The sequence below is a fragment of the Bufo gargarizans genome, chromosome 3, assembly GCF_014858855.1.
Source record: "Bufo gargarizans isolate SCDJY-AF-19 chromosome 3, ASM1485885v1, whole genome shotgun sequence".
Classification (NCBI taxonomy): Eukaryota; Metazoa; Chordata; class Amphibia; order Anura; family Bufonidae; genus Bufo; species Bufo gargarizans.
This window is the reverse complement of record NC_058082.1, coordinates 589,355,982-589,381,495: the sequence shown is the minus strand read 5'-3', so window position 1 is coordinate 589,381,495 and position 25,514 is coordinate 589,355,982. Positions and strand designations below refer to the sequence as shown.

General features: G+C 49.5%; 1 protein-coding gene across 2 annotated transcripts in view; it reads left to right on the top strand.

Moving 5' to 3' along the window:
* Positions 1-275: 275 nt before the first annotated feature.
* The window catches only part of DYRK1A (dual specificity tyrosine phosphorylation regulated kinase 1A), a 68,404-nt gene continuing 43,165 nt past the window's right edge, over positions 276-25,514 (top strand). For both annotated transcript variants that reach the window (XM_044287653.1, XM_044287652.1), the window contains exon 1: positions 276-689. The gene's annotated coding sequence lies outside the window, so the exon portion shown is untranslated. The remainder of the gene's footprint in view (positions 690-25,514) is intronic.

Below are 25,514 nucleotides of genomic sequence, written 5' to 3'. Positions count from 1 at the left end.
GCCATGGTAACACGCTCATCTCGCCGCCATTTTGTCCGTCTTCTTTTTTTTTTTTTTCAAACCGGGTTCTCGTTCCCGCCCGAATCCTCCCGAGGAGAAAAAAATACGTCAAATAATAATAAAAAAAACCCCGTCAAATAATAAAAAATATAATGTTGATTAAAACATTAACGTGACTAAAAGAGATATGACGGTGTGGTAAAGACACTGGTGGAGGGGGGAGTCTCCTCACGACGGTGGAGGAAGGAGGGGGTGTTGTTGTCACGGTGTCCGGTGGTGGTAGGTGCCGTCGGTGTGTGAGGGGGCGGTAGTGGTTTCCCTGTCCTCCCTCCTCCTCTTCCCTCCTCCCTTGCTCCGCAGCTTTGGAAACGCGCGCCATTTTGTGACTCCCCCCTCCCCCTCCCTTCCTTCTCCCTCCATCCTGTATACGGCCGGGACCCGAGGAACAACCGCCGCCTCCTCCTCCCCTCGCAGCAGCAGTGGCAGCGGACTGTGTGGGATCTCCTGCACCGGGATATGAGCGGCAGTGACAGGAGCAGCAGCAGGCGGGGAGAGCTGGGGATGCGGAGCGGGAGCGCTGTGTGAGGACACCGGCTCATCCTCCTCCTCCTCACCACCGCCTCTCAGGCCCCGGACACCGATGTGACTGGAGAGCTGCGTCGTCTGGCGGGCAGCAGAGGAGGACACGGGTAAGGAGCCGAGCCCCCCGCCATAGCGCCCATCCATGGGGGTCTCCATCACCCCCTCCTTATTTCTGCTGGTGACATTTCGTCTGTACATTTGTTTAAGGTGCCGCCAAGGCAACCACCGGCCTCCTCAGGAGAGGGAGGGGGGGGGGAGGATTTTTGTATGGGGGGGGGTTGTTATTAATAGAGGGGACTGTGGGTGTGGCTAGAAGCCCCCCATGTTCTCCAGCTGCCCTAGGTATAGGTGCCATATACCTGAGCCATCCCTGGTAGATTGGGTGCAGGTTGCACCCATTGAGATGTATATATTATATTTTGGGGGTGCTGTCATGGGGGTCCGGGTCGTGGAGGAATTTACTGTTTTGCACGTTCATTATTTTTATTTTTTTTGCTCTGACTTTTTTTTTTTTTGGGTTGCAAATCTATGATTCAGCATGGTGACAGGGCTGTCATTTGCTCTGACTCAGTCCACATGTGGTTGGAGGTATAGGATGCGGGGCTTGGCGTGATGACACGAATGTCGGTTGGGGGGGTTGTTTATGGCACACGTGTGCCCCCCCCCCCTCCTTGGTTGGTTCTGTAGGCATCCCTCTGTTGTGACACTACAACTTCCAGCATGTCTACTTGCTCTGCTCTTCTAAGAACTATCATGGAAATGGATGGAGCATGCTGAGAGTTGTAGTTTACTGGAAGGTTGCTGGACCCCCCCCCCCCCCCCGCGCTAGCATGGACCGTGTTGTGAGTATAAGGCTGTTGAGGGCATGCTGGGAGTTGTAGTTTGACAGCAGCATTGGGAGCACAGGTCTGAAAAGGGAACTTGTTGGGGAGTTTGTGGTAGGATGGGCTGATGTTCCGGCGCGGGCTCGAGTCAGGCGTGGAACACGACGGGCATCGATGCCCCCCCCGGGGGAGGCACACATGGCTTGTGCAGATATCTGTATACAGAGTGATGGTCGTGTCTGTGTTGTCGGAGGTGCAGCGATGGGTTACGAGGCGCCGGATGTGTCGGGCATCCAGTCTCTTGGTGGTGACCATTCAACAGGATTTGGATGCAGCCGAAAACCCTCATTTGATGTTGTCCACGTGGTCCCGACGTCGTGAGAGAGGGGGGCGGTCGTGTGTTTTTAGGTAGAGGAGCGTGGGCAAAGTTGGGAAATGTCTCAGTCGTGTGACAAAAATGACTCCGCACCTCAGGACGTGTTGCACGTGAGACCAGCTGTTCGCCGTCCCTATGTTTGCATACTTGATATGTAGCCACGTTGTTGCCTTAAAGGAATTGTCCAGAATCGAGGAAATAAAAGGGCTTTTCCATTAGTTTTGCAAGTTTGAAAAAAGAAAAAAATAGGCTAAATGGCCGGGAAGGTGCGATGATGATACAAGAAGTTATACTCCTTGGTTCAGACCGCCCTATTGCGCCAATCTGACCCCGCCGCGGCTGCAGCCAATCACTAGCCTCAGCGGTGTATGGCACAAGGCCAGTGATTGGCTGCAGCAATTGCTCGCGGGTTATGGCGCATAGACGGAGCAGCGGCGCCGCAGTATGTTTGAACCGGTGTATAATAACCTGTTTTAACACCTTCCTTGCCACTTAGCAATATCTCATTCAACACCAGGAAATGTTACCAAAATACTGTAATTACCGTAAATCATAAAGTTCAGTAACTTTCCACCGCAACGGTACGCCTCCAGAGACTGAACGCTGGTCCAAAGCTTCCGTAGGTGAGGGTTTGTTACTGTGTGACAGTTTGGGCCAATCCTTTCGGGGTTAAATTTGGCAGCCCCCAAATTCCTACCTCCCAGACTGAGTGTATTAATCTGCACAGATACATTGTAACAAGCCCTCAGCTGTGAGTGAGCAAGAGTATCAGGACACTTTGAGAATCAGGATATTTCCATTCACTAACAGCAAGATGAGATCTTAAAAATGATGAGGAACTAAAGTGTGAAGTCCATGAGAAACCTGTAAGAAGAACAGTCGGAGTCTCTTCTGGGGCAGGGTTAAAGGGATTCTCCGCTACTGGTTAGAAAGGTTCCTGGATGACAAGCAGATGTGTGTCCTCTGGTGATCAGCTGTGATCTATGGGGAAAGCCGCCAGTGACCGGGTCTCTGCAGCGCCACCACAGGTGAAACTAAGCATTACAGCGCCCATTCACTTCAATGGTTGTCCGTGTGATACAGGAAAGGTCCTACAGAGCAAGAGACGGGCATCGCGAACTGAGGCCTCTCTGTTAATTCAGGTTCCCCCAATAGGGTGTATGAAATGGCTCTCCTAAACTGGACAGCCCCTTTAAGCCCCTGTCCTGAGGATGGATGGTATCCTCCCCAGGTCAGTCCCCAAGACGGAGCTGATAGTGATGTCCTATCCTGAGGATATTAAGATCCAGGACTACCCCAGAGGTAGACATTTACTGCCCGAGCCTGGCCTTCTGAGCCGTTCTTCATTGATCACCCAGGTCTATGTCCGAGTGGTTCCCAAATTTTGGTCCTCAGCGTTTCATAGGCTGCAAGTCCTTTCCCAATCAGTTGCAGATGATATGGTTCTTACCAATCTCTAGATCTCCAGCTGCTGTGAAACTACAACTCCCAGCATGCTGTATTGATTTATTTGGAAGTCTGAATGAACAGCCAAGCAAGTGTGCATGCTGGGAGTTGTAGTTTTACAGCTGCTGGAGTACCAGAGATTACCATGTGCCAGTGGCACAGGGTGATAGCTGTGGTTGCCTTCGGCAGTGTATGTCGGACTGTGGAGGGGGCACTGAATAGGACTATAGGAAAGGAAAGTTTGACAAGTGGAGACGTAGCGTGCGTCGTAGGAAGAGGCTTTCTCCGACTTGGTATCCTTAGGGTGGGCTATCGGATCGGTAGGGGCAGGACTGGCTCCCTCACCAAGCAGTGGGCTAGAGAGGCCTTGGTGCAACCTCTTGACTGGGCCTGAGCTGCAGTACCAGGCACAGCCACTGCAAAATGAGCGGCACTGTGCCTGGTAAACAAGGGGACGTGACACTCGTCAGTCAGCTGACAGGTCGGGGGTGTGACCTCTACCAATTAGTTATTGATGGGTTCAGTCCTGGCAGACCCCTTTCCTGTATAAGAATATAACGCACACATTCTTTTGAGTTTTGTCCTTATGGTCTATGATGGTGGCCGCTGCGCTGTGAATGTTTTGTCACCCAGCTTTCCTCTGACCTTGCTGTGCGAGGGGTTTGCCAATTGTGGCTCTCCAGATTACAACTCTGAGCGTGCACTGAAAGCTGCTGGGAGTTGTAGTAACCCAACCACTGGAGGCCTCTGCTGAAGAGCATGTTGATGAAATTCATGATGTGTAGTACTTATTGCAGTCTCGGGGCATCATCGGGTATGATACCCATCTCTGTGCTGGAGTGAAGAAGTAACTGCGCATCACTGAGCTGTCCTCTGCTGCTTAAAGGGAACCTGACACCAGGATTTTGTGTATAGAGCTGAGGACATGGGCTGCTAGATGGCCTCTCACATCCGCAATACCCAGTCCCCATAGCTCTGTGTGCTTTTAATGTTGAAAAAAAAAAATACAATTTGATACATATGCAAATTAACCTGAGGTGAGTCCAGCGTGAAGGAGCCCAGCACCACCTCGCATCCTTAGAATCTGCTCCCCAACGTCAGAAAGCTAGAGCGCTGTAATCTCGCGAGCTAGCGCATGCGCAGTGTCGTCAGTGTTCCGTCCCTGTGCTGGAATCAGCCTCAGGGAACGAACTGCGCATGCGTTGGCTCGCAGATCGCAAGATTACGGCGCTCTAGCTTTCTGACGTCGGGGAGCAAGGAGGTGATTCTGAGGATGCGGGGCGGTGCTGGGCTCCTTCACGCTGGACTCACCACAGGTTAATTTGCATATCTATCAAATTGTTTTTGAGCTATGGGGACTGGGTATTGCGGATGTGCTAGCGGCCATCTAGCAGCCCATGTCCTCAGCTCTATACCCAAAATCCTGGTGACAGGTTCCCTTTAAAGCGGTTGTTCAGAGCTAAACCCGGACATACCCATCATTTCACCCAGGCAGCCCCCCTGATATTAGCATCAGAGCATCTCATGCTCCCATGCGCTCCCTAGATCGCGCAGGGCACGGGCTCTTTTGTTTACAATAACACACTGCCGAGCAGAGGCTTCCGCCCGGCAGTGTGTTCGGTGACATCACCGGCTCTGATGGGCGGGCTTTAGCGATGCTCTAGCCGTTTTACAAAGCCCGTCCATCAGTGCCGGTGATGTCACCGGGCTTCCTGGCAGCCCCATGGAGAGCCCCGATACGTCACCGGAACTCCGGAAAATGCCTTTGCTCTGCGCGTTTTAGCGTAGGGCAAAGGAGAGCATCGGAGCATGAACTGCTCCGATGCTCAAGTCAGGGGGGCTGCCGGGGTGAAAATGGGAGTATTTCCGGGTTCAGCTCTGAATCCTGACAACCCATTTAAACCCCTCTCACTCCAGCAAGAGGCATTTATAATGTAGAGGAAGTTAATACAAGGCACTTATTAATGTATTATGATTGTCCCATATTGCCTCCTTTGCTGGCTGGATTCATTTTTTCCATCACATTCCTCCTTCCCAGGGGTTACGACCACCCTGCAATCAATGAGTGCTGGCCGTGCTTGCAAACACTATAGGAAAAAGCACTGACCTCTCTGGTGGCTAGAACCATGGGAGAGTGCATAGGCGCGCATGTGCAGCAGCTCCCGTCCTGGCCACCTTGTATCTCTGCCGCATTACCCTAGCACATGGGATAGCAGCTGTGCTTGTTATTGCAGCCCAGGTACATTGGCCATGTGACTGACGTACGTGACATCACTGGCCTAGCAGGTGGCCGCAGCCTCTTCCAACAGCTGATCAGTGGGGGTGACGGGGATCACACCCCCACCCATATGAAAATCTGGAAAACTCCTTCAATGTCTATCAAGCAGGGAGGCTCAACCTGTGCCCCCCAGCTGTTGCAAAACTACAACTCCTAGCATGCCCTAATAGCTGTGGGCTATCCAGGCATACTGGAAGTTGTAGTTTTGAAACGGCTGGAGGGCCGCAGGTTGGGCATCCCCGCTATTAAGGTAAACCAGCAAAACTTGTTTACCGCCAGCCACACATTTCCAGTTTAGTTTTGTACGTCCACCGTCATAACCGAATGTTATTGTCCCAGCACATTTAAAATAAAACAGCTCTGCAATAGGCAGGTAGGAAACGGAAGACATACCCCCGTATCAGCTGATCTTGCGGCCGGACCGCCCTCCATCTGTTCACAGCTTAAGGGTACTTTCACACTAGCGTTTTTGTTTTCCGGTATTGAGTTCCGTCCTAGGGGCTCAATACCAGAAAAAAACAGATCAGTTTTATCCTAATGCATTCTGAATGGAGAGCAATCCGTTCAGGATGTCTTCAGTTCAGTCGCTCTTACGTTTTTTGGGACTGAGAAAATACCGCAACATGCTGCAGTCTTCTATCCGGCCAAAAATACTGAACACTTGCCGGATCCGGCATTCATTTACATTGAAGTGTAATAAAGCATAAAGCAAAACGGGTCCGGCTTTCCTTTAAAAATGCAAAAAAAAAAAAGAAAAAAAGAATACCAGATCCGTTTTTCCGGATGACACCGGAGAGACGATCCAGTATTTAAATGCATTTTTCAGACGGATCCACAGCCGGATCCGTCTGACATGCCATCAGTTTGCGTCTGGCTTGCCGGAATCCTCTGCCGCAAGTGTGAAAGTAGCCTTAGGCCTCGTGCACACGAGCGCAAAAAAAACACGGATCCGCAAAAAACGGAAGCTTCCCGCGTGCCTTCCGCAATTAACGGAACGGACGGCCCATTGTAGAAATGCCTATTCTTGTCTGCAAAACGTACAAGAATAGGATAGGTTTGTTTTTTTTTGTTTTTTTTCAGGGCTACGGAACGGAGCAACGGATGCGGACAGCACACGGAGTGCTGTCCGCATCTTTTGCGGCCCCATTGAAGTGAATGGGTCCGCACCCGAACTGCAAAATCTGCGGCTTAGATGCGGACCCGAACAACGGTCGTGTGCATGAGGCCTTACTCGCACATGCCTTCAGTAGGTTACTGGGAGAAAGCATGGCTGCAGTATCAGACTGTACAGCGTTTGTTGTCTGTTGCCATAGAAACGCATAGGTTTGCATAGAAACAAGACAATATTTTTAATTCATTTTTTATTTTTGATGCTTTGAGACAAAAGTAATTGGTTGCAAAAGGATGGACATAGCCTCTAATTCTATCGGAGCTCCACTTCAGCCCCCCGACTCCCCTCTCCTGTGCACGGGTAAGGCCTTATTCACACAGTCGGTGATTGAGCCAAAGCCATGTGCGGCTCTAAACACACAGAACAGGTGCACATTTTTTTTCCATTGCACTTTATCTCTGTGTAGCCTCCACTCCTGGTTTTGGCTCCAGTCGCTGACATATGAATAAGGCCTAACGAAGCCTGCAGTATTTGGTCCATCCCGGCTTTATTGCACCCTGCCCTGAAGTCTTTAAAGCTACAGGCAGTACATGACACCAGCGCCTGTGTGCTTAGCTTTCTAAGAATCAGCTAGCGAGTGCGATGAGAGGTAACCCAAGATCACTGCCCGGTGACTCAAGTGTTGGGTAGCAGGTTTCTTCATCACCGGCGGTGGTTTCTTCATCTATCTGTCCTTGTAATAATAATAAAAAAAATCCTGGCTTTACGCATCAGCATCCTGGAGAGCTTGTGCTCATCATATACTGTAGCAAGTGTGAACAGTCAGAGCTGCGGTGTAAAGCACAGGGGAGTGACAGCAGCAGCCTGACATTCTGATGGAGCAGGTGGATTGCAGATCACTTTCTGCCTCAGCTCTCTCACAGCTTGGAACAGTCAGTATGTCTGTTGGCATCTGAAGGATGGAACTGAGCATGCGCGACCATAGCAGCAGGTGGACGTACACGTTATTAAACACCAGGGGGCACCTTTATAATGAATGAATGAATGAAAGAGAATATCGCACAACCGGAGCATTTGTGTAACAGTAAATTATAAACTCATTTTCATGCTGAATTATAAAAAAAAAAAAAAAAAAAAACACTCCCTTTAAGACCCTCCTTTCAGACGGGCAGTATCAAATATCAATGGGTGGTGTCACACATCAGTAGGTCTGCCTAGAGAAATCTCCTGAGCGTGTCCTCTTCTGGTCCGAGTCTCTGATCAGAACAGAGATTTCCTCGCTTGGAGCTGCCAGTACATAATATTCGTGGACAGACCACGGGGCCGACGAGACACTCGCAGTCTGAATACAACCTAGCCCCCTCATCTGTGTCGGTCAGCCGTCCTTTGGCCTTTCCCTGCTTCCTATTTAGATTAGTGTGCCGCAGCTCAATGGAAGCCTGGACCTGGCAGAACTAGTTCTCCAAGTACTTCCCATCCCGACTACTGCAAAACTTTTATTTACAGGGAATTTACTAAAAAAAAAATACCGATGACATTAGACTGCCATCAGGGTCTGCCAGCGCCCATACTGGAGGACTGTATTGGCCCTTTACCTATGAGTCATACTGTGGCAGGGTCACGGATGGAGCCGCCATGTCCGTCTCCTGTTGTCCCTAACGGGTCAGACTGCAGGTTGCCAGGACAGGAAGTGATGTCATCGGATTGACAGATGGAGCCAGGAGGGCATGGGTTTGGAGAAGGGGGATATGTCTCTGGCAAAATACCGCAATCCAGTTACAGTGACACATTATATATTTCACATAAGTCCCAGGTTTTATTGCTGAACTTGAGATTTATAGGAGTTAGGCAGCATGGAATTTTAAAGTTATCAGTCATCAATACCGACTCCGGTTTGGGGGCACGACTTCAGCAATCAGCTGTTTTAAGAATAATCTTTATATAGCGCCACCATATTCCGCCGCGCTGGGTTGTCTGTTTTATTATTCCCATCTCTTCACCTAAGTGGAGAGCGGTACAAAGAGTGCCTCTTGCTCCGCAGGACCGGTCCCATGGATGTGAGTGGGCACTGGGATGATTAGTTTTCTCCATACTGGCCGTCATGGGAGCCTTCTAAAGCTGGCCGTACATTTGAAATAATGATCGTCCACATTGCGGCCACTCAGTCGCCCATGGGATCATTTCTGTGCTTGAGCGCAGTGACAAGTGATCGGTTGAATCCAAGTTGACATTTTCCAGCATGGCACCGCCGGCAGTCGGGCGGAATAGCCCGAATCTGCTATTCCGGCTGACTGTAATTTTGTGTATGGGCAATACTTGTTAAGGTGACCAAAGTAGTGGTGAACCCCATTCAATCATGTCCATAGGACCACTGTACACATGGGGTTGTAGGTGGTTCTGCAGATGGTCTACAGGTAGATATCACTTGCCTATGGCCTAACATCTAAGTGGAGGAGAGATCAGGGCCTGGTCTTTGCCATGAGGGATATTTGGGGAACTGTTGCTTAATAGCTTATAAAAATGACATTTGTAGTTTGGTTGCCTTTCGCTGGTCCGGGGGGCGTATCTGGCCGACGTAAAATAAAACGCAGGATATGGCAATTAAAAAAACAAGAGGTTAAAGTAAGAACCCTTTTACACTGGCAAGTTTTCCGCGTGGGTGCAATGCGTGAGGTGAACGCATTGCACCCGCACTGAATCCTGACCCATTCATTTCTATGGGGCTGTGCACATGAGCGGTGATTTTCACGCATCACTAGTGCTTTGCGTGAAAATCGCAGCATGCTCCTCTTTGTGCGTTTTTCACGTAACGCAGGCCCCATAGCAATTATTGGGGTTGCGTCAAAATCGCAAGCAAGTGCGGATGCGGTGCGATTTTCACTCACGGTTGCTAGGTGATGATCGGGATGGAGACCCAATCATTATTATTTTCCCTTATAACATGGTTATAAATGAAAATAGCAGCATTCTGAATACAGAATGCATAGTACATTAGGGCTGGAGGGGTTAAAATTTTTTCAAATTAACTCGCCTTAATCCACTTGCTCACGCAGCCGGCATCTCTTCTGTCTTCATCTGTGAGCAATAGGACCTTTTGATGTCACTGCGTTCATCACATGGTCCGTCACATGATCCATCACCATAGTGATGGATCATGTGATGAGCGTAGTGACGTCATCAAAGGTCCTATTCCTCACAGATGAAGACAGAAGAGATGCCGGCTGCGCGAGCAAGTGGATTAAGGTGAGTTAATTTTTATTTTTTTTAACCCCTCCAGCGCTATTGTACTATGCATTCTGTATTCAGAATGCTATTATTTTACCCTTATAACCATGTTATAAGGGGAAATAATACAATCTACAGAACACCGATCCCATGCCCAAACTTCTGTGAAGCAGTTCGGGTCTGGGTACCACAGTCAGTTTTTTTTTTTTATCACGCGCGTGCAAAACACATTGCACCCGCGTGATAAAAACTGAACATCGGAACGCAATCGCAGTCAAAACTAACTGCAATAGCATTCCTACTCGCACAGGTTTGCCGCAATGCACCAGGACGCATCCGGACCTAATCCGGACACGCTCGTCTGCAAGGGGCCTAAGCCTCTACACCCGTCTTTTCCAAGACTCATGTGTAGAAATTACCTGATGTTTTTTTTTTTTCTTGCTGGTGGTTACTGGTCTGTACTTCATAGTCCTTCTGCTGAGCTTGTCCTATACTACAGCAGCTAATCAGAAGAGGCAGAGCAACAGCCTGAACCAATGATGAGACGGGGTGTGTCTCGGACTACTTCGGGCTCCCTGTATGCAGCGCAGCTAAGCCGTAGTCCTAGATCCCAGCTAGTCTGCTTCTGTCTTTCATTTTCCCAAAAAAGGAGTTGGAATTTAGTTGCACAACTCCGCTTTTCGCCTGTTTTTAATGTCTATGTTCACTATTGGCCTGTCCATCTATAGTCCATAGAGAGCAGCCCGTCTTGTGCTGCTCAGCAGAACGCACCTTGAGTCTCAGACCAGAGCTGTCAATCCCATCATTGTGACCACACTGCATGTCTACCCAGATACCTCTAAGGGTATATTCACATGCAACTGTCCCATTCCTCCGAATCGAGCTCGCAGACATCCATTCATTTGCTGACAAAACCAACCGCGTTTGGATTCTTGCTACTGATTTTTCAGGTGCAGAAATTTCTGCAAAAAACACTCTAAAAGTGGTCGTCTCCTCTGGACAACACCTTCTCAGGTCATTGTCTCCACAAAGACTTTATAAAGCTAAACTCAAAGCTTCACTGATGAGTATTTACCCCTAAAAATCTAAATGACCTGTTAACGATAATCTGCCGCCCTCCTCGGTCAGTTTGTTAGGCTTTATTTTTTGTTTCCTGGTGCACAGAGTTTTTTTTTTTTTTATTATAGCCTATGTCCCACCCCGTGGCAATTTTTGATCCATCCTACAATTAAAGGGGTTGTCTCTTTGGCAACACTTTTCCGAACGTGAACCCTAGAGCTCCCGGCTGACTTTGCTGGGGTGACACATTGCGGATTTACTTGGCGGTCAGGTTGTGTGTCGGTCAGGCCCACCACAACAGATGCACCTTTGCATTTTGGCTTACAGACAGCCTGAAGTTGCGGCCCCACCTGGTCACACAGACAGGACTTGCAACCCTTGTAATATAAAAAATCCAGGTTTTCGACATATTGGGAAATTTCATCAATTTTCTTGGCCTGACCTAACCATTTTTCATATACTTAGGACCCCGGTGTCTGTGTCTGGTGCTGGTTGGTCAGGCCCATCTGTGACAACCTTTCAAGGAGAAGATGGTGTCTGCAGGGTTTTCTGGTGGCTCTGTAGTAACGCCAAATTCCTTGGTTTAGCCCATATTTAATCAGAGATTGGTCCAGTCATGGTATTTGACTATCCAAATGCCATTAGAAAAAAAAAGTGAAGGAGTTTTTGTCCGTGGCATGAGTGTGAAAAAGGCTGGCGTCACCCCACTGGTTCTGCTCTGCCTGGCAGTGTGACGCCTCCATTCTCCTTATGGGCGAAAGCCATCCATTTTTCTCATTGGCCTGTTATAATGAGAATATCAGGACAGGAGAAGCGAGAGGATGGCTCTCAAACAGCTGAATCAGTCCTGGCACCCCAAAATCGAAATTTGTGTACTGGTTTGCTCCATGTGAATGAATGTGCCTCCCTGCCTGACTGGCCGTGGCAGCACGTGGCCTGTAGCAGTCATAGCGGCGACTACCTGATGCCACTCCACCTGTAGGGTACCTAATAAATGCTATTACTAAGGCTACTTTCACACTAGCGTTAATATTTTGAGATCCGTCATAGGGGCTCAATACCGGGAAAAAAACGCTTCTGTTTTGTCCCCAATTATTGTCAATGGGGACAAAACGTAACTGAACAGCATGCTGCATTTTGCTTTCTGTCCTGGGATGCGGAGCAAGATGGATCTGTCATGACCCCCAATGCAGGTCAATGGGAACGGATCCATTTTCTCTGACTAGTCTAAAATGGATCCGTTCCCCGTTGACTTTCAACGGAGGTCATGACGGATCCGTCTTTGCAATGTTAAAGATAATACAACCGGATCCGTTCATAACGGATGCAGACGGTTGTATTATCGGTAACGGAAGCGGTTTTGCTGAACCCTGCCGGATCCAGCAAAAACTCTAGTGTGAAAGTAGCCTTAAAGGGGCTCTCTGATATTAGATGCTGCAAGTGTGCCAATTCCACTCCTGTCAGCTTGACTCTCTTCTGGCAACTGTATGGTTGGTAATTGTAGTCATTGGCGACATACTTTTACCTTTAAGCTTAAGCAATCCCTTTAGTTTCTGCGATAACTGTACTACTTCTTCTTAGTGTTTGGGTGCAGACTGGTTAAGGGGTGCCAGGACCAGGAGGCGACTGGTTAAGGGGTGCCAGGACCAGGAGGCGACTGGTTAAGGGGTGCCAGGACCAGGAGGCGACTGGTTAAGGGGTGCCAGGACCAGGAGGCGACTGGTTAAGGGGTGCCAGGACCAGGAGGCGACTGGTTAAGGGGTGCCAGGACCAGGAGGCGACTGGTTAAGGGGTGCCAGGACCAGGAGGCGACTGGTTAAGGGGTGCCAGGACCAGGAGGCGACTGGTTAAGGGGTGCCAGGACCAGGAGGCGACTGGTTAAGGGGTGCCAGGACCAGGAGGCGACTGGTTAAGGGGTGCCAGGACCAGGAGGCGACTGGTTAAGGGGTGTCAGGACGTTGCTGCCCTACAGGTCGCTGAAGATGGAGTGTGCAGGGCGACGCTCCCAGTCTCTGTGCTGGTTAATGCAGCTTTTTTTTTTTTGTGGAGCCGTGCACATAGTAGTAATCTTTTGTGTATGTACCAGTGGCATCCTGATCTTATGTTGCTATGGAAACCTACACCGCTTTCCCATCAGTTCCGCCGTCTCCTCAGTACATGTGAGCGATGTGCAGCAGCAGGCAGACAGGGGCTTGTTTGGGAGGACGAGAAGAGGAGGCTTAGGGGGCCACTTTTATGTACCCCTCATGTTTAAACCGCACTTGGTTTTCACAGTTTTTATACAAATCATTTTTGAACAATGTCCTAAATGTTCTGCTGAGATTTACATTGTGTTCCTGAGACCTCACTGAATATATTACATAAAGGGGTACTCTGGCCCAGTAAAAAGGACCAGCGAGTGGTATAAATAAAATAATAGCGCTTATACTCAGATTCCCCCGCCGGTGCAGTTCCTTCTGTGGCGGGGTCTCTTCTGCAATTCGCTTTCTGCTTCTGTCTCGACACGGCCATTCATTGGCTGAGGCAGGGCACCTCTGCAGCCAGTGATTGGCTGGGCGCCTTTAGCAGCCGTTTCCTGCTGTGTCCCAGAAGCAGGAGGTTACTTCAGTGGGGACCCCAGTATCGGTGGAGCGGTGAGTATAAGCGCTGCTGTTTTGTTTATACTATTTGTTGCCCTAAGGGAACCCTTTTTTCCCCCGTTGGGCTAGTATACCCCTTTAACAGTGAGGGTAACTAATGAGGCCCCATTCACATGACTGCGGGACTGCCCTGTCCATGTTGTGGACCCTAAACCTGTGAGCTTATGGGTTCATTGCAGTGAATAGGTCTGCAACATGGTCCCTGGGTTGTGTGAATGCATCCTAAATGTGACAGGTTCTCCTGAAAAAACGCACCAAGACATGGACACACCCTGTAAATTGAGCCAAAAAGCGGAGCATGTGCGCTCTAAATCTGTGTGTTTTAGCTATTTGGAGGACATATGTAATGAGGGGAAGTTTTTTAAAGTCCGTTTTGCATGAGTCGGCGTTTCTTTAATTAGCTCCAAAGGATTGGATTCTGGGGCATTGATGGCGTATTGCTAGGATACACCATCAATGTCCGAGAGCTGCAGCCGAGCATGTGCAGTCACCCTCCGTTTACCCTATGGGAGTTCCGAATACAGCCGAGCGCCGGCGGTCCTTCCTGCAGCTGTGGTCGCTCTGGAGTGCTGCTTCCTCCATTCAGTGCTCAGCTATTTTGTGGACTCCCAGTCCCAATGCGATGAATGGAGAATATACCATGCATGCTCCATGTGCTCTCCGCTCCGGGGGTTGCATTCTGGAGTTAGGAGCAGGTCCCAGAGGTGGGACTCATCCCAACCTAGCGGTATGCCATCAAATTCCCAGATGGGTCTACGTTTCCATAAAAAAATTCTCAAGCTGCCAGCTTCAAATAAATCTAGCAGAACGACTGGATCAATGAATGGGAAGATCTCCGGTTCCCTGGGAGGTCCAGGGCTTGGTTCCAACTTTGTAAGAAAGAGTTGGTCATCTACTGGATGATGTCTGATGGGATAACCCCTTTAAAAGGAGATGTTCCTCCACTTTCTACACCACCCCTTAACTGGTGTAGGATTGCCACAGTTTTCTGGATTTTTGTTTTATTTTATATTCTGATAAAACTGCCTAAAATCAGCTGGGCAGGCTTCAGTGATTGGTGTACAAATGTGAAATGTCTCCAAAGACTTTGCAGAATAAGTCCAAAAAGTCACAAAGCCCTGTTCTATTCTGCCACTTTCATTTGGAAGTGAGAGTTGTGGAGCGCAGGGCGTCCCCCCTCCCCTTACACCTCCCTCCACCATCTTTGTGTTTGTCTTGGAGCCGAAATGTGTTTAATTTATTAATGATGTAATTTTATTTACTTTGCGCAAAATAGCAATGTGACCCACGTCAGCCCCGAGTGTTTACAGGCCTAGTAACTCGCTCAGACGAGTCCTCTAAGCCTCTGACTTCTGTGCTATTCTTCTATGTATGCCGGGAACTGTCGCCAAAAGTGTGATCTTGTCTAAGCTGTGCGGCTAAGACTTGCAGTTAAGACTGACACTGCTGCAGTTGTATTCATAGGAGTTAGAGCTCATGCACACGAACACGTGTGTCCCGTGCTGTGGACCACAAATTGCAGTCCACAATGCACATGCACCAGCCCTTTGCCTTTGCGGACCCATTCACTTGAATGGGCCCGTTTACCCCAAAATTCAGTCCACAGCGCAAAAAAAAAAGTAGGACATGTTTTTTTTTGTTTTTTTTTTTTTGCGGTGCAGAGGCTCAGGCCAAAATCCCAAGGAAACGCTCCGTAGTGCTTCCGCTCCATATCTTGCCATTTGCATTCACTTGAATGTGTCCGCATCCGTGATATGGAGAGCACGCTGCTGGTCTCCGAATATTGCAGGTCGTGTGCATGAGCCCTTAAAGGGGTTGTCCAAGATCAAGCAAAACCCTATCGCAGGGAGAAGGAGGGATTGCAGTATAAATCCTCCGCCCTTCTAGTGCTGTCTTTCCAGTTTACTTGACTGCTTTGCCCATGTGACCTTGGCAGCCAATCGCTGACCACCGCGGTGTGCGGCTGGCGGACAGTAATCCCGGAGGGGATCCATGGTGGTTAATTTAACGGGTGACTATTGTGTCTCTTACTTTCAGTTTCTCCCCTCTTGGCTAGATTCTGTCCTAACTTGGACAACCCCTCTAACAGAAGGGTCACTGAATCGTGATGGTTACAGGTAATTTCTTATAACTTTTGGGCAGAAGCCCCTGTGAGGAGAGCTACTGTTACTTACTTTGCGCTCCACGGGGACTTCTGTAAACTTCCTGCATGGACGGTCAGCGGTAACGTTGCGCTTGGGTACATGTCACCATTGGAGTCGGATGTTTCCAGAAGCGCCCGCCTTCCGGAAATGAACCTTTCTGCCTAGTGGCCGGCCCTCTTGCTGCAGCGCTGCTCCCATCCCCTAGATGTGGAAAGATGCAACTGGGCGCTTAGTGGTACATTGGCCAAGGCGAGCATCGTGCATGGGTCCCCATGAATGATGGCAAGTGTTTTGGTGGTCGTCCAGGCTCGTCATGTACGTGTCAGGATCCTGTGAACATCAGAAGAACCTGATCCAGACAAGCGGTGTATGATCGGCAGCCTGCAGGGTTTTATCTCCTGTGTTACCAACCTGACGTGAGGATGAGCTGGAAAGATGCTGCTCCATGCTACGTATGATTCACTTCCGGGGGTGGGTGAGTCAGCCCGAGTCATTCCATCCATTTTCTGACCTTTCTGGGTTTTTCCTACAAAATGTAGTATTCCATTAAGAATCCTTGGGGGCTTAAATGCTAGTCTCTAATTTAAAGGGACTCTGTCCCCAGGAGCAGTGCCTTTTATGTCCCCTGCAGCTGAACCTAAGGGCAGGTTTACACTTGGCTTTTGTGCTGCTTTTGAACAACACGTGTATTTTTACAGCGATTGCATTTTTATTTTTAAAGGTGGAACATGTTAAATCAATGTGCTGATTGCCTCTGCAGGGGATTGTTAAAGGGGATGCCCATCTGGGACATACCCATAGGCTTTCCCATCCATGTCAGGGGCGGCACCCACCTCCTATCCCCCCCAAAGTGGAGCACACCACGTGTGCGTGTCTACCCTCTCTTCATCCCTGTAGGAGTTCGGAAAATAGTTGAGCAAGCTCACTCAGCTGTTTTTGAAAGTCCCCCATAGCGGTGAATGGAGATCACACTGCTCAAGCGTGGACACCTCTCTATTTACCGATGTGGGACTGACAGACATAGCCGCGCAAGCGCTCGGCTCCTTTCAGAACTCCCACAGCGGTGAATGGAGAGACGGCTGCACATGTGCAGCTGCTTTCTGTTTACTTCATCCACAGCATAGGTGATAAATGTTCGGTTGCTGCAATTCTGACCGCTGGGACCCCTTAGCGATCCAGAGAAAGGAGGGTCTGCTCTCTCAGCTGAGCAGTAGTGCACCTGTTGGTCCACCTCTTGTGTGGGATAACCCCCTTCAAGAAAGCAGAGTTTCACAATTTTTAATAAAAAAAAAAAAGGCTTTCAGTCTTTAGATATTGATGACATCTTTAGGATAGGTCATCAATATCTAGGTTGGTGGTGGTCCGACATCTAGAACCCCTTCCCCACTTGAATGGGAGCAGTACTCCAACCCATGGAGCCATCTGCCTCCAGCTCTCTCCGCTGTTTTGCTTATGGTGGTTACCGAGAACAGCTGATCAGTTTGCGTACTTGGATTTGGGTCCTCGCCAATCTGATATTGATGACCGAGGATAAGCAAAGAATATCTTGAGAACCCCTTTAAAGTGGCTCTCCGGGACCCCTCTTGCTCAGGTTTTCCCCTTAGTATATGTGTGAAAGTGTATGTATTTATGAAATTTATATATATATATATATTTTTTTTTCCCTCACTGGCAGTCTAGTAATATAGCCAATCAGAGACAAAGTAAGGGGCGGAGCAGAAGCCTGAACCAATGATGCGAAAGGGGGCGTGTCTCAGACTACCTCAGCCCTTCTATAACGAGGCAGAGCTAAATAGCAGCCAAGGAGCAAAATCTAAGGGAAAGGACCGTAAGGGGATCCTCCCTTCTTGAGTTGCAAATCAAATTTGAGCCCCTTTACTGAGCAGTAACTTTAAATGTGTTGCTGACCCCCAAAAGCAATGTATTGTCATGGCCTTGATAGTGATTAGCATGAAGAATAAAAGCCGCTCACCTGTTCACTTGCGCTCCGTTCCAGCGTCGAGGGTCTGAGCCTGAGTTGAGTGGCCTCCCATGTCCCATCTGGCCGCTCTGTTATAAAGCCCAGATTGGGAGGAGTGCTGCAGACATGGTTGAACTTCTGGAAGTTTCTCCCATCTACACACAGGATCTTTGGAGCACAGACAGAAGGACCATTGGGTTCTTGGTCACCTCTCTTACCAAGGCCCTTCTCCCCTGACTACCTGGGCTACTTTCACACCAGCTATTTTTGCTGGATCCCCCTCCCCTTCTCCAGATCTGTGCCTCCACACAGTCCTGTCTCTGAGCTCTACAGGCAGTTCTTTCCTCCACACTGTTTTTTTTTTTTAGGTCTGATATGCATTGTTGGCTGTGAGACCTTATATACACAGGGCTGTGTCTTTGCAAATCATGTCCAGTCAGCTAAATTTACCACAGGTGACTCCAATATAGAAACATCTCAAATATGGTCAAGAGGAATGGGAGGCCCAAGAGCTAAATGTCAGGTGTCCTAGCAAAGGGTCTGCAGGAGAAATTTTAGTTCGAGGGTATTAAGTGCAGATTGATGGGGAAAACCAAATAATTTTTTTTCAGCGTAAGGCTACAAGCACACGACCGTGACGTTTTTTTGCCGTCCGCAATTTACGGAACGGGCGGCCTATTGTAGACATGCCTATTCTTGTCTGCAAAACGGAGAAGAATAGGACATGCTGCAACGGATGCGGATAGCACACAGAGTGCTGTCCGCATCTTTTGCGGACCATAACTACGGTCGTGTGCATGGGGCCTAACAATGTGGAAAAAAAGGGAATGTCGCATGAAAGGGGAGAAGTGTGATAAGCTCTGAGGTAGAGTTATCTCCATGTATTATGTCCCCAGCCCTAGAAAACTCTTAATTTCCCCCAATATTGACATTCTCGTTTTGCCTATTTCCACATAAAGAAGAATAGACGCCCAAGTGATTAGTTATGAACTGTCTGAAGGTCTTCTTGATTCGTGGCTCACTTCAACCTTTTTGAGAGAAACCCAAAAAAACGTCCATTTTTATTAGTTTGTATTGGGGAATAGGACTCTAGGACTTTGTGATTGCCAGAACTATGCGATTTTACAGGCAGGGTTCTTCCGGGATCAGGATATTGATAGCCTATCCTCAGGATAGGTAATTTAATATCGGATTGGTGCGGGTCCGATTCCCGACACCCCTGCCGATCAGCTGATCTCTGCAGCCTTGGCACCAGAACTAGCACTTTGAATGGAACAGGAGGCACGGCTGCCCGTGGCTGGGTTACTGCAGCTAGGCTTTAAATTGATGCCTGGGCCCGCTGGCAGGACGGTATGTTTTCCTGCCTGGGCGCAGTAGCAGGATGCTGTATAGTAACTTGCCTGGGTACATTAGCAGGACGCTGTATAGTAGCCTGCCTGGGCGCAGCAGCAGGACGCTGTATAGTAGCATGCCTGGGCGCAGTAGCGGGACGCTGTATAGTAACCTGCCTGGGTACATTAGCAGGATGCTGTATAGTAGCATGCCTGGGCGCAGTAGCGGGACGCTGTATAGTAGCATGCCTGGGCGCAGCAGCGGGACGCTGTATAGTAGCATGCCTGGGCGCAGCAGCGGGACGCTGTATAGCAGCCTGCCTGGGCGCAGCAGCGGGACGCTGTATATAGCAGCCTGCCTGGGCGCAGCAGCGGGACGCTGTATATAGCAGCCTGCCTGGGCGCAGCAGCGGGACGCTGTATATAGCAGCCTGCCTGGGCGCAGCAGCGGGACGCTGTATATAGCAGCCTGCCTGGGCGCAGCAGCGGGACGCTGTATATAGCAGCCTGCCTGGGCGCAGCAGCGGGACGCTGTATATAGCAGCCTGCCTGGGCGCAGCAGCGGGACGCTGTATATAGCAGCCTGCCTGGGCGCAGCAGCGGGACGCTGTATATAGCAGCCTGCCTGGGCGCAGCAGCGGGACGCTGTATATAGCAGCCTGCCTGGGCGCAGCAGCGGGACGCTGTATATAGCAGCCTGCCTGGGCGCAGCAGCGGGACGCTGTATATAGCAGCCTGCCTGGGCGCAGCAGCGGGACGCTGTATATAGCAGCCTGCCTGGGCGCAGCAGCGGGACGCTGTATATAGCAGCCTGCCTGGGCGCAGCAGCGGGACGCTGTATATAGCAGCCTGCCTGGGCGCAGCAGCGGGACGCTGTATATAGCAGCCTGCCTGGGCGCAGCAGCGGGACGCTGTATATAGCAGCCTGCCTGGGCGCAGCAGCGGGACGCTGTATATAGCAGCCTGCCTGGGCGCAGCAGCGGGACGCTGTATATAGCAGCCTGCCTGGGCGCAGCAGCGGGACGCTGTATATAGCAGCCTGCCTGGGCGCAGCAGCGGGACGCTGTATATAGCAGCCTGCCTGGGCGCAGCAGCGGGACGCTGTATATAGCAGCCTGCCTGGGCGCAGCAGCGGGACGCTGTATATAGCAGCCTCCTGTAGTACTATAGTATTTTTACCAGCAACTTGACAGCTGGGTCACGGGTGTGTGTCCCTCTACATTCTTTCGTTGTTCATTTGGTGCCGACACTGTCTGTCTTTACTAGGGACAGGCTCCTCTGAGGGGTATAATCACACCTGGTTGTCATTTTATTCCTACATTTTCAGGAGGAATAGCAGAGGAATGACACAAGATACAGCAGTCATGTCGGGGGGAGGGGGGTCTGGTCTGACAGCTCCTATCACTTGAGCCGTGATCTGAGAAGCATATTGTGACCTGTGGGGCTGACGCCCGGGACGTCGTTTCGTTTTCCCACCCCTGCCCCTTTAATGCTGTGTCACTGTTGGCCGGAGCTCCGTCTGAGCAGCGCCTGTGATTCTGTGCATCTGAAGCGCTGCGTCTCTTATATAGGTCACCTATTGGAGGGAGACAAGTGATGATTCATCGACTATTCATCGCCCGTACACAGCCGATCTGTGGGACTCCTGATTCCCTCCTACACCTGCTGCGTGTGTTTGGAGAGACGTCTGTAGACGTATACATTTCCAGCATAATACCTTATAGCATCAGGCTGCCGGTGGCGCTCCAGGTGTTGTGGAATTACCAGGCCCGTCCTGCTGTGCATTGCATGCTGGGGGATTGCAGCTTAGTACCAGCTGGGCAGCTGCACTGGTTAACTGGCGGGAAAAGACCCCTCGTATCGCAGTTACTGGGGCGGATCTGCTTTCTGGTAATCACATTTCTATCGATTTAACCGCCATGACCCTCACACACGTGCCATCTACTTGTATTAGAGCTATACATACATCCAGCCTTCTGATTAGTGACTTGGGCATTAAAGAGGAGCTGTCACCTCTCCTGACGTGTGTGTTCAGTGACTACTGTAATACCAGTCCTAAAGCATCTGTGCTGTACCATTCCTCTGTTATTCCTACTAGAAGTTTATGAATGAATTGCTAAGAGTCTGGGTGTCCCTGCCAGCACTGATCAGATAGTGTCAGACTGTGCAAGAACACGCCACCACTGGTAACACCAAACCTCTAGTAGGAATAACAGAGGAATATCACCTGCCATAAGAATAGATGCTATTACATGGGGAATGCAAGTAGTTCCTAAAACAGACATGTCAGGAGAGGCAACAGCTCCTCTTTAAAGGGGTATTTAGGCTTCACAATATTGATGGACTGACGGTCGGACCCCCACCAGACTGATGTATAGAGGACCTGTATTGTGGGTAGTCCATCCATATTTTGATGCTGAAGTAACCCTTGAAGAGTACAGCGGCGCCGCAGACAGATATGGGGTCTACACCAGTCTGACCCTGGAGTAACGCACACACCTCCTGGTGGAAAGTATTCACCCCCATGGTAGTTTTTTCCATTAAGATGGATTTTACTTTGTTTGGTGTAACGAAGCCCCGAAATAGGGTCCGGTCAAATCAATTAGAGGTACGAACACGCGGTCAGGTTTCTGCATGCGGTTTTGAAAGCCATAATCAGGAGTGGATCATAAAAGGAGAGAAAATATACAGGACGGGTATGACTTATTTTTTTTTTTATAAATACACTCCTGGTTTTGGCTTCTAAAACTGCATGCAGAAACCTGACTGTGTGACCATACCCTAAAAGAAGTGGCCGCTATCTCCATTACTATCTGCACATATGCTGGGAATGGCAAGTTAGGGATTGTCCAGCACGAGGATAGGCTATCCTTAGCTGAACGGCGGGGGTCCGACACCCCTCGCCTCCCCATCTGGAAGCCGTCGCTAGAGCTACATGGCACCATCCACTATTATAGTGGACAGCGCTGCCCCTGGATAAGCGCTGCAGTGTTGAGCACTGTCCACTACAATGTTGACAGAGCTGTGTGCCGGTTCTGGCGCTGACTTCTTACAATGGAACTTCACCCAAACTGCTGATTGGCAGGGGTGCAGGGTGTCACATCCCCACCAATCAGATAGTGATAGCCTATCCTCAGGACAGGCCATTGCTTAAACCGTTTCCTAACCTTAATCATGGCAGGGGCCCGGCTGTAACTGACACAGAGGCTCCTCCTATAAATGCCGGCATGTCGGGCGTTTAACCCCTTAGATCTAACTTTGCAGAAGACGATTGCTATGGCAGCCTGATGTGCCTAATGTATGTAGTATTTGCGGGTCTGCTCACCTGCTTCCTGGATGCTGATGGCGGGTCCCGTCCTCCAGTGGCCTCCGTTCAGACTGCGCTGTGCCCATGCACCATTGGTTTCTGTATTGTGCCAGCAGCCCACCTAACGTGACTATGACCTTGTGTTTAAATGGAGCCAGATTTAAAAAAAAAAGATTCTGCCCTCTCGTTTGGTCCTTTTTTTAAATTGCAAAAAATGTTTTCTATAAGTAGGTTAGCGGGTGACTCCTTGAAGGCATAGAGGTGCGGGCGGGGGCGTCAATGTCGCTACCACGTGCGGCCGGATCGGGTTTTGTCCCATTCTCTTAAAATGTAAGGTAAATGGTATTGAGGGAAGTGTTAAAGGCCGGGAATGACACGTGGACAGCTGGAATATTCGCAGTGCATTCTGTATGGCTCCAGGGGCTGTGTCCTCTGTGCTATGTGAGATTCCTACAGAGTTCTCTGCTGGGCATTGTAAGATTTGGTTGCATGGACGACCCCCCCCCCCCCCCCCCCCCAGATGAGCAGTACATAAACCGTCGCAGCCTCAAGTCCGTATAAAAAGCAGACCAGCATAGCCATCCCTACCACCCCTGCCAAAGTCCTCAGGCCTTTTGCTAGATTTTTCTTTTTCCTTTTTTCCCCCTTCTTTTTGGTATATTTGTGGTCTCCTTGTTTCATCTCATGGTCTGCCGTGGCCCTGAGCTCTGTAAAGTCGTCCCCCCGCGTCTGCTCCTGAGTTTCTTCCATTGCAGTCATCCGTCTGCAGGCATTTTTGGCCTTTTCTTGATTTATTATATATATATTTTTATAAAAGGGCCCTTTTGTTTGCTTCGTAATGTTTTATGCTGCTTTCGCCCGTCAGATGTACCCCTAGGCCTCTGTTCATCTGATGGATTCCCAAAGGGCCCTTGTGGGCTCTGCCGGGACGGTAAATTTCAGTAGTATGAAATTCTGCAGTCTGCTAACAATAAAAAACAAAAGTAAGGCTTTTCAAGGCTTAGTTCACACTTCAGTGATTCTGAGCCAAAACCGGGGGGATCAAAAACAAGGAACAGGTGCCGATCTCTCCGTTATACCTGATCTCTGTGGAAAGCACTGACCAAGCATTGTCTGTGTGAACGAGGCCTAACATGGGAACCTGTGGGCAACGGATCTGCTGTAGCCCTACTGGAGATGCCTGCACTGCAGAATTCAGTGTGAATACACCCTTACTCTGCTGCTGACCTGGATATCCACTGCTGGGCACCAAACGTCATCGGCCTTCATGAGAGAATTCGGCAGAAATAATTTAACTCTTCGTCGTCTTGTCAAATATCTTGTTGAATCGGTTTAAAAGGGGGACAGGAAGAAAATATGTAGGCATTTCTTATTCTTCAGTCTGGTGTGGGATCCTCTAAAGGGTGTATAATTCCCTGTATAATGAAACGTTATATACTGTCTATATCCATCCCTTACAATTTTTTAAGATCTCTGCTTGCTGACACTGAGTGGGAGCCTTATTATTTGGTCACTGTACGGTAACTAGCAGCGTGTCCATCACATGGCAGGACAAACTAAGGAAGGGTAGGTTCACATCTTATTCTGGTAGTCTGGTTACTGCTGGACCCCCATTCACCATAGTGGGGTCTGTTGGCTTTCCTGCACGGATGCAGCGGACGACGCAGATTCAGATGTAGCCTTACCTTTTATGCTTCATTCGCTGAGACCGGACTTAGGCCTCACGCACACGACCGTATCCACATTGCTGTCCGTCTGCAATCGGCAATTTTCTCACCCCCATCAGTATAAATGGCTATTCCGGACCGCAAAACAAATAAGAATAGAGATTGCGCTTTAATATGCGGAACAGCCACACCGATTCGGACAGCGCAGATTGGACGCAGATCCCAAATACTGTAATGTAGGTGACCACTTGTCTTCTTGGTACCTGAAGTTTATCTGCCCCCTTTCTATTAAAGTGATATTGACTGAGATCGGAATACCTGTCTCACGCGGTGGCATAGCAGAGCCCACTCGGCTGTTTTTGTAACGCCGTCCACCCTGGTCATAGCATGTAATGGAGCCATGAACGAAGACAGTTTCTGCGTGTCCTGTCATTGTGCTCATTTCGGGAGTGTGTTCTGATGGTGGAAGTATATAATGGAAGAATCTGCGGCACCGGTCAGACACAGTTTTTGACGGTTGCACGGCATGGATAAAAGGCTTCAAAGATTGACAATATTGTTTTGTTTAGTTGTGTTTGTTTATTTTTTTCTTCAAAAATTCTTTTTAAATTGCAGTGTGAACATACCCTGAGATGTGCGCAAGTAATTGATATTCTATAAAAACTAGACATGTACCCGCGCTGCTCATGTAAGGGCCTGTGATGTGAAGGTGACGCCAGTACGTTGTGTGAAACCTTCAATCCCCGCAATAAATCTGTATTTGCGATCGTTAAATCTTCTGTTCCCGTAGACTGACACTGAAGTTGCGGTAACGCCGTGATTTTTACCACAGCCCTGGTAGGGAAACCAGTAAAATCTCAGGCACGGTAAATAAGATCAGTTTTCATCTGCGCTTGGGAGGTTTTGCTCCTGTGCCGGTCTCCACTCCTACGGGTTGTTCTTATTTTTGAGTTTTGACGGTGGACCCTCCTCGGATCATGTCGGTGCAGTCATCGCACTGTACGCTACAAGTGAGCCGAGAGGACAGCTTCAGCCGGTGGGCAGCCTATGCCGCGCTGTGAACTGTGTGATTCAAACAGATTGAAATCGACAAAGCAAAACTATTTGTACGTTTATCCAGTTCACGGAGAGTCCGCGCCGCTGTTTGGTCGCCATCCTTGCACGCAAGCCTAATGATATTGTAAGTAATGCAGCGCGACTGGCAGCTCTACTTTGGCAAAGAAAGTGGGTCTGTGTACAGTTCCCCTGACCTTAAAGGGGTTGTTCCCGGGAAGAGACTATCACCTGATGAATGAGCGACAGGAGACCGGCGGCGCGGGGCAATCATTAGCTACGAGCGCCCCGATCATCGACCTGTGTACAAAACGCCTTAAAGGGGTTGTCTCATCTTGACACTGGTGGCATATCGCTAGAATATATGACCAGTGTCAGATACGTGTGGGCACTTATCTCTCTAGAACGGGGCCCCGAAAAGTGAGGGAGAGCGCTCCAATTCCAGCTCTTATGGAACAGAATGAAAGAAGTGACTAGCGCCTGTGTGAACCATGCCTTAATGTTGTGGAGTC